General features: G+C 45.1%; 1 protein-coding gene across 1 annotated transcript in view; it reads left to right on the top strand.

Moving 5' to 3' along the window:
- Positions 1-4,822: 4,822 nt before the first annotated feature.
- The window catches only part of RGS20 (regulator of G protein signaling 20), a 256,736-nt gene continuing 249,439 nt past the window's right edge, over positions 4,823-12,119 (top strand). The window contains exon 1 of the mRNA XM_056521918.1: positions 4,823-4,860. The gene's annotated coding sequence lies outside the window, so the exon portion shown is untranslated. The remainder of the gene's footprint in view (positions 4,861-12,119) is intronic.

Raw genomic sequence — 12,119 nt, forward strand, 5'->3', positions numbered from 1 at the left:
ATCATCTAGAGAAATTATATAGCTATAGATGAAAAGAGGCATGTCTAAATCAATAAATGAGATGCGCAAAATTGTGTCAAGCAGTTCTAACAAACCGCACAATAAACACCACAAACACCAGATGCGAAATCAGAATATTTCAGTGAACACTTGAGGCTATATGAAGCAGATGGGATTCATCAACTCTGAAACATAATAGGATTTTCATATGTACGGATATAAAAAAGTTGTTGCCCTCGTGACACAATTCTAGCAGTCCAAGAAAAATGTACCACTTTTGTAAGTTTTCTACTGGTTAGGGGGTTGAAGGGGTACTCCGGTGCCAGAAAGTTAGACAAATTTGTTAATTCTATATAGAAATCTTAAAAGCGTACCTGTCAGATACCACAAATTTTTTTTTTTTAAAGTTAATGTGTTACTTAATCCTGACCATGTACATCTAATTTTTATGCCTCTATCACCTCTATTTATTATAAAAATCCCTCTTTTCATTAGCTCACAGTGTTAAAAATCCTCTCATGGGAAGGGGGCGTTTCCCTTCTTTGTGATGTTGGGAGGTGATTGGTGTGTGGTGGGAGGGGGGCATGTCTCTCCCTTGTGGTGTTGGGAGCTGATTGGTGCTCAAGAAGAGTCAATGAGTCATCTCTTGTCCATGACTCATGGACAAGCCTGATGGTGCTGCAAATATGGGGATCCCTAGTGGTAGGATTTTCAGGAGCCATTTTCTTTATAAAATTTCAAAAGATTTTAAACAACCATATTACAAAAAGTCTTCAACCTTTCCAGGAGGAAGGGCATACAGGTACGCCCTCACCTCTTGGGACATTTGGACCGAAGGCATACCTGTACACCCTCGTTTCCATTCACCACCGGTAACCGGGCGGTGAATGGAATGGGATGAATTCTGAAATCGTTCCAATCAGTCCTGAGACGCCCCCCATCGGCGATTCTGGGTCAATCGGGTCTCCGGTGACCAGGAAAAAACGAATAAGTCCGAAGCAGCACCAATCACCCTTTACCACCTGGAGTAAGGTGCCACCCCACGATCGTCCTGATTCTTCGGCCGATACCAGACTTCTGCTGGGAGGTGTCACTAACGGCACCTCCTCTGCCCCTTGTCCGGAGGGCTAGAGCGGGTGCCGGGAGTGGACACCATCAGTGGGGGCCCCAGATCGGCGGCGGTGGGATCGGAGCCCTAGGACCTGCGGCAAGGGAGACAGCAGCAACAGGAGGTAAGGGCTGTGCCTCCTGCTGTTGCTTAGCTACAACTTCCAGCATGCACACAGCCAAAGGGCATGCTGGGAGTTGTAGTTATGCAACAGCAGGAAGCACACCACTAAAACTCCCAGCATGCCCTTTGGCTGTCTGTACATGCTTGAAGTCTGTAGTCACAGACAACAAAATGGCATGCTGGGAGTTATAGTGGTGTGCCTCCAGCTGTTGAATAACTACAACTCCCAGCATGCCATTCGCTGTCAGTGCATGCTAGAAGTTGTAGTTTTGCAGCAGCTGGAGGCACACTTGTTGGGAAACACTGAGTTAGGGTTTGTTACCTAACTCAGTGTTTCCACACCAGTGTGCCTTCAGCTGTTGCAAAACTACAACTCCCAGCATGCACTGACAGACCGTGCATGCTGGGAGTTGTAGTTTTGCAACAGCTGGAGGCGTACTGGTGCAGAAACACTGAGTTAGTCTGTTATCTAACTCAGTGTCTTTTTCTAACCAGTGTGCTTCAGCTGTTGCATAACTACAACTCCAAGCATGCGTGCTCTATTAGTGCATGCTGGGAGTTGTAGTTTTGCAACAGCTGGAGGTTTGGGCCAGTGAGTTTCCTGCTGCAAGTTTGAGCTTCAGCAGATTCTCCACCGCTGCTCAAATTCCCAGCGGAAAACTTGCTGTAAACCTCCACCCATGTGAATGTACCCTAAAAACACTACACTACACAAAATAAAGAGTATAACACTACAAATATACACACCCGTACACTTTTATTACCCCCCCCCCCCCTTCCTCCCCCGAATAAAAATGAAAAACGTCTGGTACAGAACTGTTTCCAAAACTGTGCCTCAAGCTGTTGCAAATCAACAACTTACAGCATTGCAGGACAGCCATTGACTGTCCAGGCATGCTTGGAGTTTTGCAACAGCTGGAGGTACCCTGTTTGGGAAACACTGCCATAGGGTATTTTTGGTGGAGAAGGCAAGCGCCATGCTTACGTCTGGGTCTGCCTCTATGCAAATCCCAAATTTAGGCCTCAAATGCACATGGTGCTTTCTCACTCTGGAGCCCTGTCGTATTTCAAGGCAACAGTTTAGTGCCACATATGGGGTATTTCCATACTCTGGAGAAATTGTGTTACAAATTTTGGGGGCTTTTTCTCTTTTTACCCCTTATGAAAAGGAAATGTTGGGGGTTACACCAGCATGTCAGTGTAAAAAAACAAAACATTTTTACACTAACATGCTGGTGTTGCCCCATATGCACGCGCTTGTGCAGTGGTCCAGGAACGGAAGGGTTGCAGCTGTTGAAAATGTACAGATGGAGAAATAGTCTTTTTGTAGGTGGTATGGGGTCTTGTGGATGCGTATCGCTTATGAAGAAGGGGACTCCCCGAAACGCGTTTGACATCCACAAGACCCCATACCACCTGCAAATAGACTATTTCTCCATCTGTACATTTTCAACAGCTGCAACCCCTCTGTTCCTGGACCACTGTACAAGCACGAGCATACCTCCGCTTCACTGCACGAGGACGCCCCTTCCGGACACTCACCCACCACCCTTTCACCCTTTGACAGCTGCTACTCTGTGCCACTCTGTGGGACCACCATCTGAAGGCTTTAAAGACATTTTGCACCATTTGCTCTTTATTTAATTACAGGTGGCTACTGCTATGAGGTCAATGTTATTTTAATATTTTATATTTTTACTAATTAAGTACCCGGCGTTGCCCGGTTTTTCCTTCCTAATCCTTGTTGTGGAGGAAAATCAACAGAGGAGGAAGCTTTTGACTTCATATCCCATCCTCATATAGGAGGGTCTGTTGAAGCTCAGTTGGAGCGAAACAATTGTTACCTGAAGCACGCGCACTGGCGTCCACACCCGGACGGGTAATATGCCATTTTATGCACCTGCACTTTATGGAAAATAAAGAATAAGAAATAAAAGACAACGGTTAGGGCCATTCCTTTTTTCTACTGAAAGTATTTTTTGGATTATGGACACTGTATCTTCTTGGGGAGTTGAGCACCACCTATCGTACAGGGACTGACCGGGTTCCTTCAGAGGAGTCACGGAGAGTCTGGCAGTGCCGGACAGCTTTCTCTAATCCAAGTCTTCATATATTGTTGTCATATCCCAACCCCATATCTCATTCTCATATCCCGACCTCCTATCCCGACCTCATATCCCGACCTCCTATCCCGACCTCATATCCCGACCTCTTATCCCGACCTCCTATCCCGACCTCCTATCCCGACCTCATATCCCGACCTCCTATCCCGACCTCATATCCCGACCTCTTATCCCGACCTCCTATCCCGACCTCCTACCCCGACCCGTAATATCTGTACCAGGTATTGAAATATCTCCAGTCGGACGGAAGTTATGTGGGAACATACATTTTCCATTGATTTGCATGGGACTTTAAACAAAAACTCAGACCCTCACAAAAGGGGGTAGTTAAGGGTTAAATTAACTATCCTATATTTTAAGTGGACATATAAGTAACATGTGACCAACTATTATCGAAATATCTCCAGCTGTTTGGAAGTTATGCAGTAACATATATTTCCCATAGACTTGTATGGGACTTTAAACAAAAACCCTCACCCTGGTAAATGGGGGTGAGTAAGGGTTAAATTACCTATCCTATGTTTTTTGTTGACATATAAATAACATGTGTGCCAAGTTTCATGTTAATATCTTTAGCCGTTTGGACGTGATGCTGGAACATGCATACAGACATACATACACACATACATACATACACACACACACACACACATTGGCCCTCATTTACAAAGAGTGTTGTGTAGGTTTCTTTGTGGGTTTTAATTCCCTACAATTTATTTTCCACGGTATTTACTAAGGTTTCCCTACATTTTCCACTTTCCCTACACTTTGCTTTTTTTACACATGCTCTGATCTGTGAGGTTTTCTTCAGCTCAAATCCACCACATTTTATGTGGAAACCTTAGGAAATATGTTGGGTTTTTGTGAAAATGTCGGAAACACGCCCCTTTTCTGAGACCACAGCCCCTTTCCCCGTTGGCCACGCCCCCTTTTGGGTTTTCTTAGCAAAGTCGAGAGTTAGTGAGTTTTTTCAATTCTGGTGCAAATTCTGGCGCAAAATCTGGCACAGACAGAATTTCTAGGGCAATGCGACAGATTCTGGCGCACAACCCGACAAAACATGTCGGGTTTGCAATAGTAAATGAGGGTCATTGAGTTTTATATATATAGATTCATTGTATTTTGTATTTTTGGGTGTTTCCGGCAAGGGCCCTGTCGGTATACCTGTGTATGAATACTATCAATTAAATACATTTTTATTTACTAATATACTGGTCATATCTTGCACATTTATTAGTATTTATATACCTAGAGGACTGTTTTTTCTACTTCCATTTGTATATCTATTTGTCACGACGGGTATGTGTAACACAGGCTACCTCGGTATATAATTCTTTAGTGGTGTGATCCTCTCAATCTCTTTTTTCTTTTTTATTGTTAATTTGATGAGTGATTTTCCTTAGGCTTCCCGAGGAAGCACCTCACACTTCTTCCACCTCTTTTTCACACTGCAGCTCGCATGGAGCTCTGCACATGGCAGCAACTGAACTCTGAACTACAGCTCAGGTAAACTGAAACCCAACTGGGGCAGTCCCCCCCCCCCTCCCCGCTACACAATTTGGGGTCTCCCATTGGATAACAGGGCCACCTGGTTACTCTGCATCTCCTTCTTAAGGGTACAGTACACATATAATACAGTGAATACAGTAAATTGCATAACATCACATTATTTCACAAAACAGGAGGCCCAACACAAGTTCAGCAGGCATGCCCAAAGCAATCCGCAGACCACAGGGACACCACAAATACAGAGGTGAAGATATAATATCCTCCAGTCATAGGAAGGCTTTTCAGAAGTCTGGGTGTGTCTGCAGGAATTTGTGCCCGCTTCACTCAGCCATGTTCAGAATCCCCATAGATAATAAATGTACAGTGCACTCTGTTCACATTTTACCACTGTTCTTATGGTAGTCCCAGCAGGACCTCCACTGATCAGTTATCCCCTATTCTATAGATAGCCCAAATGTAAACATATCTCTGTATTTTATGAGCAGAGGGTAGCAGAGCAGTTGTTGGATATATTTATTGACTAGGGTCGGACACACAGGGCCGGTTTTAGGCTTAGCGTGGCCCTAGGCAAAATAAAAAGTGGGGCCCCAAAAGTCGTAATAGTGCACTAACCAGATTTGAACATTTTTGGTCACTTCAAATACTATAAAGAATATCTAAAAAGCAATTGAAAAGTCCAAAACAAAAATGGTACCGATAAAATCTACAAATCACAGTGCAAAAAATGACCCTCATACATCCCCATATACAGAAAGATAAAAGAGTTATAGGGATCAAAATAGGACAATTTTATATTTTTGTATAGCCCCCCCCCACATTAGGTAGACAGTATAGTACCCCCGCATTAGGTGCAGTATAGCTCCCCCACATTAGGTAAAGAGTATAGTTCCCCACATTAGGTGCAGTACAGTCCCCTCACATTAGGTGCAGTATAGTTCCCCACATTAGGTGCAGTATAGTTCCTCACATTAGGTGCAGTATAGTTCCCCCACATTAGGTGCAGTATATTCCCCCACATTAGGTGCAGTACAGTTCCCCACATTAGGTGCAGTATAGTCCCCCACATTAGGTGCAATACAGTCCCCCACATTAGGTGCAGTATATAGTAGTCCCCCACATTAGGTGCAGTATAGTGCCCCCACATTAGGTGCAGTATAGTTCCCCCACATTAGGTGCAGTATATTCCCCCACATTAGGTGCAGTACAGTTCCCCACATTAGGTGCAGTATAGTCCCCCACATTAGGTGCAATACAGTCCCCCACATTAGGTGCAGTATATAGTAGTCCCCCACATTAGGTGCAGTATACAGTAGTTCCCCCACATTAGGTGCAGAATACAGTAGTCCCCCACATTAGGTGCAGTATAGTCCCCCACATTAGGTGCAGTATACAGAAGTTCCCCCACATTAGGTGCAGTATAGTCCCCCACATTAGGTGCAGTACAGTTCCCCACATTAGGTGCAGTATAGTCCCCCACATTAGGTGCAGTATAGTCCCCCACATTAGGTGCAGTATATAGTAGTCCCCCACATTAGGTGCAGTATACAGTAGTTCCCCCACATTAGATGCAGTATACAGTATTCCCCCACATTAAGTGCAGTATAGTCCCCCACATTAGGTGCAGTATACAGTAGTTCCCCCACATTAGGTGCAGTATAGTCCCCCACATTAGGTGCAGTATATAGTAGTCCCCCACATTAGGTGCAGTATAGTTCCCCCACATTAGGTGCAGTATAGTTCCCCACATTAGGTGCAGTATAGTTACCCCACATTAGGGGCAGTACAGTTCCCCCACATTAGGTGCAGTATAGTTCCCCACATTAGGTGCAGTATAGTTCCCCCACATTAGGTGCAGTATATTCCCCACATTAGGTGCAGTATAGTTCCCCACATTAGGTGCAGTACAGTTCCCCCACATTGGGTGCAGTATATTCCCCACATTAGGTGCAGTGTAGTTTCCCCACATTAGGTGCAGTATGTTCCCCCACAGACATACAGCCTTCAGTCATATACAGTGTATGGCTGGAGGCTGTATGCATGTTTACTGCCCCACTTCAGTATTCCGACCACGGCGGTCGGAATACTGAAGATGACCGCAGGTCACTTACCATACCCGCGCGTCCTCCTCACTGCTCCGCTGTATTGTTGCTATGGGCGCACGGACGGGAAGTCAGTGACGTCCCTGCGTGCGCTTCCTCCCAGCGGCCCCTGCGTTTTTAAAGTTAACGCGGGGCCGCTATGAGGTTAACGGGGCATCCTTGTGTCCTGAAAAGATTTTTCGGGACACAGGGATGTCCCGAATGTGACGGGGGCCCCCTGCGGGCACGGGGCCTGGAGCTGGTCACTGTTTTAAAGTGGCCGCGGTCGGGCTGCTTATCTTTAACAAGCAGCCAACGCTGCGGCCACTTTAAAACAGTTACCCCCCCCTTACTGAGCAGCCGTCAGGGGGCCCCCTGGGTATGGGGGCCCTAGGCAATTGCCTGGTTTGCCCCACCCTAACGCCGGCCCTGCGGACCCACACATTGTAGGTGCTATACAAAAAGAATTTTGCCTTTTATACTGACTGATTTACACATCTTTTTATTCTATCACAGTTTGCTTATGTCTGCCATCTGCTGTTGCACTGTATGTAAGTGCATGTTCAGAATGCATTAGAGGACATCAATCATAATCATGCTTCTGCAATGTTAAAATTATTTATTTTGTACATACATAAATGATTATACATAAGATCATTGTCTCCTGCTAATAGATAAATTCTTTTAATGCTGTATTGTAAGTTATGTCTGACATCTACCCCAGCTCACGGATTTTGTAGATTTCTAAGTCTGGCACATAGACTAATATATTAAGTGGCTGGATTCTTAATAAATATGGCGCATTCGTAAGACAGATTTTACTAAAGGTAACCCTACATTCTTAATAACTGTGAGACAAATTATAGTCCTCTCTCCCATTAAAATAAATGTTAGGCATGGCTCAACATATATGTGTTCTCTATGGGAAGCGGAGCAAAGAGCCAGAGCAAAATAGGTTCAGGTGGTCAAAATGCAACACGTCCAACACTTCTTCCACCAACATCATCTGTCACATACACCTTTAGTATAAGGTATATGAACACCTTAAAACTGGTGTGTGTCCCCCCCCCCCCCCCAATGTGTTTTGCATTCAATTCTTAAAGTGATGTTATTTAAAGGGACACTGGCCACTAAGCCCAACAATAGGCTGACACTTCCTGTTCTTTAAAGATCACTTCTAAGCAGTCATCTCATTACCATCATAGGTAGGATTACAATGACAGGTACCAGGTAAACTGAAGGTAGATGTATGGGGGCACTGAGTGTACAACTGTGGTGAACCACCAGGTGAATGGCGGGACCACAGGTGTGGCGGTGTAGGTTGGTGGGATCAGATGGTATTAACCCCGGGGACTGGATGGTATTAACCCTTAGTGTTCATGACGCCAATGTGGTTTTCGGGTTCCGGAACACCACACGCCAGGATTCTCTGCTTTCCCAATTGCTAGCAGTGAAATGAGAGTCCACAACCAGTTACGGTTAAACGGAGGCTTTACTGAGTAGAAGACAGGTGTAATTATCTTCACAGCTAAGGCCAGATTTCCCAGAGAGGTGGCCAGGACCCAGAGGACCTCGCAGCTTGCTGGACCAATATACTTGTAATAAACTTGACTTGAAATTAGACTTGATTTGACTATGTGCAGGACTTGACTAGTTTCAGTGACAGCAGACATAGACTTATGACTTAATGGAGAGACGGTAGCTTTTGCGGCCTTCCAGATGCTGATCACTTGGCCTGAGTTCTCTGGTAGCTGAGCTCAGTAAGGTAGCTGGTGGTAAGTGCTAAGAGCTGCTTGCAGCAGAAGAAAAGAGACTGAATTGTAATGGCTGCCCCTTTATATAGTGGGGGGCTGGACTAAAGCCCATTGGTCAAGCTGAGGTCATAGGTTAAGCTGGTACTCTCTGGGAGAACATGTGACAACAAATCATGTGATTGCATAGCATAACATGTGACAGGCTTACACACAGGTCCTTGAGACCTCCCACAGGTCCTTGAGACTATCTATACATAGGGATTCTGTCTAAGCATTAAAGTGACACACACACCTTTATAAAACCAACAGGGAAAGTCCCTGCAGGGGAGCCCCCAGGTCACTGAGGGACTCAACCTGACAGGGCCTAAAGGTAGTACAGGACCATGTCCTGTACTGGGACATCACACAACACTAAGGTATCTGTGTGTGTTATATAAAATAATAATTATTATTACTGGAAAAAGGTGATGTGGACAGCTGAGCTACTCTCTCCTGCCTGTACAAGTCACAGAGCACAATATTCTTTTATAAAATGTGAATTCAAGTAGAGAAGACAGACATGGTCGCACATCCACCAGTGCCCACTGGGGGAACGACCCATTGGCAGAGCGGCCCCAATGCCACTCAAACCAGTCCCTGGGCCGCACCTCCCCACAGACATGGCACTGCGGCAGCAATGGACGCCAAACAGCACCACACCAGTGTGAACAAGGTGTAAACGTTCACTTACCATGTGCTCCCAGTCAAACTAAGAGGCTGCAAGAAATGAAAGGGCCCTGCGTAGCTACCTGCTACTTTTTTAGGGTTGGGCTGAGGGGGTGGGGCGGAGTGCTGACACAAGTGTAAAAAACAAAAAAAGGGGGGAAAGAAAACACAATGTGAATTCAAGTAAAGAAGACAGACATGGTCGCACATCCACAAATTGTATTTTGATCTAATTGCTTCTCAGCATAAATTAAAAAAATAACAGGATGTTAGTATACACTTTGATCAAAAGGTACAAGCCCACTCACCACGTCAAGGCCACCTATTTAGAGTGGGTCCCTAATGCCCCTTGCATAAAATGGTGTAGCACTGGGCGGCAACCACCACCGCCGCAGCACCAGCACTTGTGTCAGCACTCCTGCCCACCCCCTCAGCCCAACCTTATATAAGTAGCAGGTAGCTACGCAGGGCCCTTTTATTTCTGGCAGCCTCCCAGTTTGACTGGGATCACATGGAAGGGAGCTTTTACACCTTATTCACACTGGTGTGGTGCTGTGCGGCGTCCATTGCTGCTGCGGCGCCGTGTCTGTGGGGAGGTGAAGCCCAGGGACTTGTTTGAGTGGCATTGGGGCCGCTCTACCAGTGGGTCATTCCCCCTGTGGGCACTGGTGTTGCGTGGTGGTCGCCGCCCAGTGCTACACCATTTTATGCTAGGGACGTTACGGAACCACTCTAAATAGGTGGCCTTGACGTGGCGAGTGGGCTTGTACCTTTTGATCAAAAGATATACTAACAACCTGTTAGTTTTTGAATTTATGCTGAGAATCAATTAGATCAAAATACAATTTGTGGATGTGCGACTATGTTTGTTTTCTCTACTTGAATACACATTCTTTTATGAAAGTTAATAGTTTGCTTTCCTACTTAGCTTTTGTTATATACAGATGGCTGCTGGGAAGCACATCACTCTGAGTGCTTTTGCAGCAACTTAGGCAAGACAAAACCAATAAATAAAGAATGATAAACAATAACAAAAAAACATATAAAGAACATAAAAGGTCAAGCATTCCCCTTATGATTTGCCTAAAAGAATAATAGATAAAATGTTGTTAGGGTAATATCAGTAGATGGAGGACATTACTCAGGTAACTATATGTCATCTGTGTAAACCAGACGAAAGCAGAGGACATGATAACAGACCAACAATCACGCTTTAGATGGATGGTTGTGCCCCATTTTCCTGGAAGAAATCATTACTGATGGTTTCCTTTAGGACATTGAGGCATTAAGAAAGATGAATTATACATTTACTGTGATTATCATTTTCAAAGACATAAATTGCCCATTCCCCGTACTGTACGCCAGGCATACCAATGTTTAGAATACTCAGAGATGAAGAGAAGGCATACCTAGTTTATTTCAAGCAATAAATCTTATAGCTAGAAATGTAAAAAATGGAAAGGTTATTCAGGGTATAGGATAAAAAAAAACTGCTAGTTTTTTTATTTTTATTATTATTTCATGTCTTTCTGTTATTTCCATATAGTTAGCTTTACTGACTTTTGCTAAACCCTGCTTTTGGTGGAATTCACTCAGAAATGCATTGCCATCTATGGAGACGGCGCATTTTCGAGTGACCCTAACGCCATCAGAACATGATATTTGCAGAATGTCCACCTGTGTTTTCCGGGTGAACATTCTGCAAATTTTCCGCAGTGGGAACATAGCCTACTGTCAATGCTGATTACTTCCAGCATGACTGGTGTGACCACTGCACCACACTTACAAGAATTCCTTATTTTTAACTTAACCCCTTAAAGGGGTTGTGCGCTGCCCTGCCTTTCGGAGCTCCGCTCGCAGCGTCTGGAAGTTCATTACTCCGAACGCTGTGTGCGGGCTTCCGTGTTCCCGGCCGCCCCCTCGTCACGCCCCCTTCCCATAGACTTTGGTTGAGGGGGCGGGCGTGACGTCACAAGGGGCCGGGCGTGACGTCACGAGTGGGCGGCCGCGAACACGGAAGCCCGCACACAGCGTTCGGAGTAATGAACTTCCGGACGCTGCAAGCGGAGCTCCGAATGGCAGGGCAGCGCACAACCCCTTTAAGAACACAGGGCGTACATGTATGCCCTGCACCTGCTCCCCTGCTATGTCCCGGCCATCGATAGCCATGTCTTATGTCAGACATCACCGATCGCAGTGATGCCCGACATTAACGCATTAGACACAACGATCAAAGTTGATTGTGGCATCTAAAATGAAAAAAAGCATTCCTGGCAGCTCAGTGGAGCTGATCGGTACCACCACGGTGAAACCGCGGTGTCCCGATCAGCTTAGAGGATGTCAGGAGGGCCCTTAACTGCCTCCTCGGCATCCAATCTCTTCCTCGATGCTCCAGCCAGCTCTAGCATTGAACAGTGTATACAATCAAAGGATTGCATGTTATAGTCCCCTATGGGGACTAAAAAGGTTAAAAAAAAAAGTTTAAAAAAAAGCTAATGTGAATTAACCCCTTCCATACTAAAAGTTTAAATCACCCTCCTTCCCCAAATTCCATATGTATATATGTAAACATAATAAAAATTGTATCATCGCGTTCATAAATGTCTGATCTATAAAAATATAATGTTAATTAAACCGCATAGTCAATGGTGCATACATAAAGAAAAATATCAAAATCCAAAGTTGCGTGGTCAAAAAGACCCATTAAAATTGCGTAGTC

The sequence above is a fragment of the Hyla sarda genome, chromosome 5, assembly GCF_029499605.1.
Source record: "Hyla sarda isolate aHylSar1 chromosome 5, aHylSar1.hap1, whole genome shotgun sequence".
NCBI lineage: Eukaryota > Metazoa > Chordata > Amphibia > Anura > Hylidae > Hyla > Hyla sarda.